This window comes from Leptonychotes weddellii, chromosome 7 (assembly GCF_054177405.1).
Source record: "Leptonychotes weddellii isolate Sample4059 chromosome 7, ASM5417740v2, whole genome shotgun sequence".
Lineage (NCBI taxonomy): Eukaryota > Metazoa > Chordata > Mammalia > Carnivora > Phocidae > Leptonychotes > Leptonychotes weddellii.
Window position 1 is genome coordinate 104601794 of NC_138375.1, and position 8165 is coordinate 104609958.

Consider the following 8165-nt stretch of genomic DNA (forward strand, 5'->3'; position numbering starts at 1 on the left):
GGAATACTGAAACATGCTACAACAACGAAAAACATTTTCCTAAGTGAAGGAAGCCAGACACAAAAAGTCACATACTGTATTATTCCATTTATATAAAACATGCAGAATGTGTAAATCCACAGACAGAAGGCAGATTAGTGATTGTCAGGACCTGGGGGCAGAAAGATGGGAAGTGACTTCTTAATGGGTAAAGGGTCTACTTTGGAGGTGATAAAAATACTTTGGAACTAAATAGAGGTGATGGTTTCAGAACATTGTGAAAATACTAAAGGCCATTGAATTGTACAGTCTAAAATGGTTAATTTTATATTATTTGAATTTTACCTCATTAAAAAAATTAGTCTTCGACAAAGGAGGAATTAATATACAATGGGAAAAAGGCAGTCTCTTCAACATATGGTATTGGGAAAACTGGACAGTGACATGCAAAAGAATGAAACTGGACCACTTTCATACACCATACACAAAAATAAATTCAAAATGGATTAAGTACCTAAATGTGAGACCTGAAACCATAAAAATCCTCGAAGAGAGCACAGGCAGTAATCTCTCGGACATCAGCTGTAGCAACATTTTTCTAGATAAGTCTCCCGTGGCAAGGGAAATAGAAGCAAAAATAAACTATTGGGACTACACCAAATTAAAAAAAATTCTGCACAGAGAAGGAAACAATCAACAAAACTAAAAGGCAACCTAATGAATGGGAGAAGATATTTGCAGATGACACATCTGACAAAGAGTTAGTATCCAAAATATATAAAGAACTGACACAACTCAATACCCAACAAAACAAATAATGCAATAAAAAATGGGTGGAAGATATAAGCAGATATTTCCCCAAAGAAGACATCCAGATGACCAACAGACACATGAAAAAATGCTCAACATCACTCATCATCAGGGAAATACAAATCAAAACCACAATGAGATACCCTCTCACACCTGTCAGAATGGTTAAAATTAATGACACAAAAAACAAGTCTTGGCAAGGATGTGGAGAAAAAGGAACCCTTGTGCACTGTTGGTTGTAATGTAAGCTGGTGCAGCTACTCTAGAAAACAGTATGGAGGTTCCTCAAAAGATAAAAATAGAACTACCCTACGATCCAGCAATTGCATTACTGGGTATTTACCCAAAGAATACAAAAACACTAATTCAAAGGGATACATGTACCTCTATGTTTATAGTAGCATTATTTACAGTAGCCAAACTATGGAAGCACCCAAGTGTCCACTAGATGAATGGATTAAAAAAATGTGATTAATATATATACATATATATATTTATGGAATATTATTCAGCTATAAAAAAGAATGAATTCTTGCCATTTGCAGCGACACGGATAGAGCTTGAGAGTATTATGCTAAGCGAAATAAGTCAGTCAGGGAAAGACAAATACCATATGATTTCACTCATATGCAGAATTTAAGAAACAAAACAAGAGAATAAAGGAAAAAGAGAGAGAGGCAAACCAAGAAACAGACTCTTAACTATAGAGAACAAACTGATGGTAACCAGAGGGGAGATGGGTGGGGGAATGCAGGAAATAGGGGATAGGGATAAAAGAGTGTACTTATCATGATGAAATAAAATAAAATCAAGTGATAAAAAAGGCATCACCAAAAAAGTTAGGAATTGAAACCAAAAGTAAGATCTTTTTCTTTGTCAAGATCTCTCTCATAGAGACATGTCATTTCAGAAACAGTCAAATGGATATCTACTGCCTACCAAGTGGACAAAGGAACAGAGAGAAAGCTGCTCTGCAGAGATGTGGAGAAGAAAGTATAATCTGTGGGCAGGAGCATAAATTCAGGATGGAGAGAGAAAACATGGTATTTCAGACTCCAGTTTCAGCTCTCTTACTCCTGCTTGTGGATTTCTTGAGGTACCTCCTAATCCTTGTAATGAACGTTTTTCTTAAGCCAGTTTTTATTCTACAACTTGTAATCAAAAGTGTACTGTCTAATGCACAAAGCCAGCTGAAGGATCACTTCTTTTTTTTTTTTCCTAATGGTAACACTAGAGTTTATTAAGCTGTGCCTTAGTACAGTCGCTGGGGCTTGCCCGTGGTGCTCTTGATGTATAAAGCCTAGATGTTCTGCCAATTCTTCTTGAGCAAGGACGCCAGGAAACTGACAGCTAAGTGGATGTTGTACACAAGCTCATCTCCTGTCATCTGCACGTGGCCAACGGCCACTGCCAGACATAGCACCTTCTTCATCTGGAATTTGATGGTGGACTTCACGTCATCCACTTTGGCCACCATGTTCTCATTGTGCGTCAGCAAGGAAGGGAACTTGCCAGCCTTATGGAGGCCTGGGCCCAGGATTTGTGGGATCTGCCTGATCAGAGATTCTGAAGCCAAAAAGGCATCATACTTCTTGGCCAGCTTCTTGACTAACTTTTTATTCTTGTTGAGTTTCTTCAGTGCCTCAGTGTCCACATGGGGAATATCCACAGCCTTGGCCTCATCACAGTCCTGCTGGTCCCCCCAAAAACATATGGGGAACTTGGGGTGAGAAGTGGACTTAAGTCTGACTGTGCCTGAGAAGGATTTGTCCTTCTGAGGCTCATAGTTTGAGCTGACCTGCAGCTCCACCATCTCCAAAACCTACCCGCACTTGCACTGGCCGCTGGGCAGGACCTCCCGCACCTCCTCGTCCAGGGCGGCTCAGGAGATTTTGCTGCTCGTGGAGACTCAGCACAACAACAGGAAAAGAGAGCCTGCTGAAGGGTCACTTCTGCCATGAATTTTGAAGTTTATTATAGAAATAAGGACTCGTAAGATTAGAAAATACCTCAGTGGTCCCTCTCAATTAGACATAATTCCTCTATCTTTTCCAAATATCAGCAGACTCTGCTTTAAAAACTCTAATAATGGAGACTTTATTATCTCCAAAGGCAGATAATTTCATATTTGAACAATTCTGGCTATTAGAAAATTGTTCTGTGTAAGTGGGCAGAAATCTAGTCACCCAAAATATTATAACATCTGGGATCATTCAGAAAAAACATGGTATCCCTTTCCCTATGACAACTGTATAGCAGGTTGAAGACAATGACCATAGCTCCACCATTCTTCTTCCTGTTGTTCCCCTTGTGTGTAACACACACACACACACACACACCACACACACACACACACACACCCCCAAGCACATGCATACATACACACACTGTCTTCTCGCTAAAAAATAGAATTTCCTTGCTCAATTCTCTCACAAGAAGCTTAGAGCAGTTAAAATGACATGTTTAATGTCGGACTTGGATTTGATTTCAACTCTGCCTTTGTTGGATGTGTAGCTCTGGACAAATCAGTTATCTCAGAGTCTCAGGTCCCTCACATATGAACTGGGCATAATAAAAGTGTTCAATACAAAGGAGTATTGTGAGGATTGAATGAAATGATTAATGTAAAGAATGAAGCACACACACACACACACACACACACACAGAATGCAGCACAGCATCTGCCCCTGGTAGGCGTTCAGTAAATAGGAGCCATTATTATCCTATTAATAATACTATTGATACTGGTTATTATGATTGCCCTTATCTAGAAATCTGGTCTTATTTGACCAATGCTCTCCAACTGTTAGATATCATGGCAGTGGATTAGTAGCTCTGTGTGCTTACTATAATACCAGACACCACAGAATTGGTAGATTATCTCCCTCTGCAGAGGAAGGGGAGACACAGCTTAAGTAGTTGTCCACAGTCACACAGCTAGTAGGTAGCAGAGCAAGAATCCGAATCCAAGAATTCTGACCCAGACACTGTTGCAACGTGTCAGTTACGCCATCATAGCTCATTAATTATCCACAAAGGTGGTGCTCAGCCATGGACAGTGGCTTTTTCTGCTAAACCCTCTCAAGCAATCAGATAAGCAATTCAAAATGAGGCCCCGTGGGCGTGAGTCAGCATTTTTAATGGAGGCATCTCCTTCCAAAAGCAGGACTTCAAGTCAGTATTTAAGGAGAGCACATAAGTCATGGGGATGTTACATATATCACGGTGACTACAGTTAATGATACTATACTGCATATTTGAAACTTGCTAAGAGAGTAGAACTTAAAAGTAAACTAATAATAACAAGGAGAGTAGGTAGGAGGTGTGGTCAGTAGCACAAATCTAGGGCACAAGAGAGACACTTAAATGCCTGAAGAAAATATGGGCGAAAAACTTCTATGAGTGTGAACCAAAACATAAGCAACTCCCTACAACTAATTTCCGTATGTCTGGTCCCATCACACAAATTTCACATCCTCGTATCCACATTGCTAATTAAGTCGTTCCTTTTGAGAGATGAAAACCAACCATAATAAATTTAGGTGTAAATTAATTTGTAAGTGTTTGTTATGTTTTTCCCTTCCCCAATGTATTCAAGAAAATTCTGCCTTGTTCTGGGCTTTTCACTAGACCTCAATCCCTCCCCACCTTCAAAAAATAGATTCAAAATGCTGCAGTTCTGCTTCTGGCCTATTTTCAACAGACAATTGGCAAATGAGAAGAGAGAAGAATGGAGAAGTGGAGAGAAATTTCATCAGAAAGGCAAATATTTAGTCCATTAATAGCATAAAATACAGGGGCAAAGGATAAGAGAGAAGAAACATGGAGATCACTAAGGCTCGGTTTTGTGTTGTTTTGTGTTTTTACCCAGGTACGTTCCATGGAGGATGGAAAGGTTTGGGGTGGATAGAGAGTGTGAGAGACGAAGATGGGAGGTAGGGCAAAAGGGGGCGTGGAAGAACTGAGTAGGAGTTCCACCCCTGTTGATGTCTGTCAAGGGATTCAAGTCCGGATCGGAATCACTTCTAATCACTTTCAGATGTCACACTTGGTTTCTTTGACGACAGCTGCAGAGAGAACTCCAGCTAGCTGTAGCTCTTGGATTTATTCTTGTTAGAGCAACACGCATCAGAGGCACCCACACACATGCCCACCTTGCTGGAATGAGCAGTTCTTATCCTGTTTGCTTCTCCTTGCCGGCAAGCAGACCTGTCAAATAAATTATTTTCGTGATACTGATGAACCAATATTAAGCAAATTACGCTCCCTTGCCACTTCTAAGGATGTACTATAAATACGAATCCCTAATGCACCTGCTGCTCCTTACAGTTTTAAACTTCTGTTTCAACTCGTTTGGACTTTACAACATTCCTGGAAAGCAAGCACGGGTCATTATCACCATTTTACAAGACGAAGGAAAGGCAGTTCATAGAAGATGCATGGCTTTCACAAGATCACAAAGTTGGTGTGTGGCAGAGCCAGATTTTAACTCAATTTCTGACTGCAAGTCCCCCCGGCTCCATGGGATTTGTCACCACACTTCTCCACTGTATGAGCTCCATGAAGCATGTGTTTCACATAATTACCTCATGGAGACAGATAAGTATGGAGAGGCAAAAAGCATTTGGCTTAGAGCTTGGAGGACTTGGTTCTAGTCCCTCCTTTTCTATGACTTTGGATAAGTCATTTTTCCACTCTGAAGTTTATCGACTTCATCTGTTTGTATTGAAGTATAGTTAACACAAACGGTTACATTAGTTTCAGGTGAGCAACATAGTGATTCGCTAAATCTATACATCATGCTGTGCTCATTGACTATATTCCCAATGCTGTACATTTCATCCCTAGTGCTTAGTCATTCCATAACTGGAAGCCTGAATCTCTCACTTCCCTTCACCCATCTTGCCCATTCCCCACCCCAAACCCCTCCCCTCTGGCAACCATCAATTCTCTGTACTTATAGGTCCGATTCTGTGTTTTGTTTGTTCCTTTGTTTTGTTTTTTAGATTCCACATATAAGTGAAATCATATAGTATCTGTCTTTCTTTTTTTATGTTTGCATTTTAGAACTCCAGTATTCCATATTAACAATGATAACAGCTATTATTACTGAAGGCTTATATAAGGTAGACACTAATAATAGGTACATAGATTTGTCATCCATTTAATCTTCATAACCTTGCAAGGTTTCAGAGAGGTTAAAGTAACTCCCAAACTGGCAAATAGCAGAACCAGGATTTGAACAAAGATTCTTTTTTCACAGCACCATGTAGCCTCAAAATCTCCTGTTGAATTATCAAAATATGTGAGTGACTATAAAAGAGGCAGTCCACTCTAGATTGGTGGGTTTAATAAGCAAGAGAACTTACATACAAGCCTTGTCTTAGGTGACAGCAAGACAAGTAGATCTCTGCACCTGTCTGACAGAATCTTACAAGTTTATAGAGGTGTTGAACAGGAGCCTATCATGTATCTAGTCCAGATGGTCTCAATAACACATTACTGCCTCAAGGCTGTGTCCTTGAAAATGACTCCTAGTGTGGACAGTGGGTGGAACGTACATTCCAAGGATGGGGGTGGGTGGGGTGGGGGAAGGAGGAGCCTCTAATTGCCTGGGTCCAGCTCATGGTTCAACCCGTGATCACATCCTCTCAATGACCTCCTTCAACAGGTTTGGATCTGAGTTTGTCTTCCTCAGAGTCCACGTTCTTAGAAACTGCTTTGTATCCCGCAGATACGTGGAGCTTCTGTGTGGTCCCCATACCTGTTTCTGTCTTGAATCTATGTGGTCAGAAGGATTTCTCTTTTGAATGTGATCAGAAGACTTTACTCCACTACCTCAGTAGAATTTTTCCGAGTCTACAACCACTTACCTGTTAAACCCCTTGTTAAAATTGCTGGTGCATTACTATCTACCTTTCTTCCCGCCAGCACTAAACCAGGAAATATGTGCATATGCAGTTTCTATTTATTGGTATATAGGAAAGTAAACTCTAGGGAGTAAAACATGATAATAAATGCTTTTTCTTTACATCAAAAGCTTGAGAACTTTATATAGGAGAAGAGATAACCTCCAAATACCTGTTGAGACAAGCTTTGGGCTTGCTTCCTTCTGGATTGTAGTCATATTTCTGAAACACACATTCTAAGCAAGTGGGACAGGGTTGGTCACTTAATTAGGTCAGTAGGCCCTCTTCAAGCCAAATGCAGGACTCTCTAATCCTCACACTGTGAGGGAAAATACCGTTTCCAAGTCAAACAAGAAAAGCACTATCTGAACTTCACGGCCACCAACACACAGCCATCTCCTCAGGCAAATAGGCATTTCCAGCCTTAGGTTTCTAACAGCTCGGACATTCCAGACCATGACAGAGTCACCAGGCTGACCCCACACCCTCTCATAGACACAGAAACTGAGGGCCAGAGACTTGCTCAATGTCAGGAGACTCCTAAAGACTGTGCTCTTAATCCCCTGCCCTTTTATTAAAACTTAATGCTTCCTCTTGGGAAACCAAACAACCACTGGGAGTCATCCTGACCAGCCACTATAGAGGACTGCCCTTGGCAAAAATCCTGCCATGGAGGAGCTGGGAAGAAATACCCCATAATACTTTCCTACTGTCCTGTGACTTCTCACCAGAGGTCACCACAAGCCAAAACCAACAGGAAACAGGAGGCAGAAAAGTCCACTGATTTAATCCAGTCAGGTTAGCCTCAGAGGGCAAAGAGCAGAGTAGAGAAAAACAGGGGGCGGCTTGGGAAGGGTACACTGACTCTATCCAAAGCACTTCTGGCTCTCTGTAGAGACTGGACCGAGCTCAATTCCACCTCTTCTTTCACCTAGGGTGGAACAAACATCAAGGGAAAAGAGGAGAGGGAAGGGGGTGTACTTTTCTACTTTGTGTCTGCACACTTCCCCCAGAACTGGATGACACTACCATCTGTGGAAAAGTAGTATGTCTCTTCACTGGCAGGTTAGACCCTCTGTCAGTGTTCTTGACATTGGCAGAAAAACTTCTCACTCTTCTCTGTCTCTGAGTAGGCATCTCTCACTTCTCTAAATTCTCGTCCCTCTCAGCCTCTAGAGAATTAGCTCTCAGGATTCCCCTGCTCATTATCTTACTGTTTCTTCTCAGATTCATTCCTAAGTATCTCTTCTTAAATACAGTAGTTTTTAAAAAATGTTTTATCTGCTGAAGGCTCTAACACCCTATCTTTGGGGCTTACTCTCAACCCCATTCCTCCAGTTCCATTGGCCATCTACTTATAGGGAACCCCCACTTAGATGATGAAGCAGCCCTTCAATCTCAAGTGGCCAACTACACTCAGCACCTTTCCCCTGAGCTCCCTCCTTGACTCCCTTCTCATGATAAAGT

General features: G+C 41.2%; 1 pseudogene; it reads right to left on the reverse strand.

Moving 5' to 3' along the window:
* Positions 1 to 2089: 2089 nt before the first annotated feature.
* On the reverse strand, positions 2090 to 2602 carry LOC102727399 (large ribosomal subunit protein uL1 pseudogene; annotated as a pseudogene).
* Positions 2603 to 8165: the final 5563 nt, after the last annotated feature.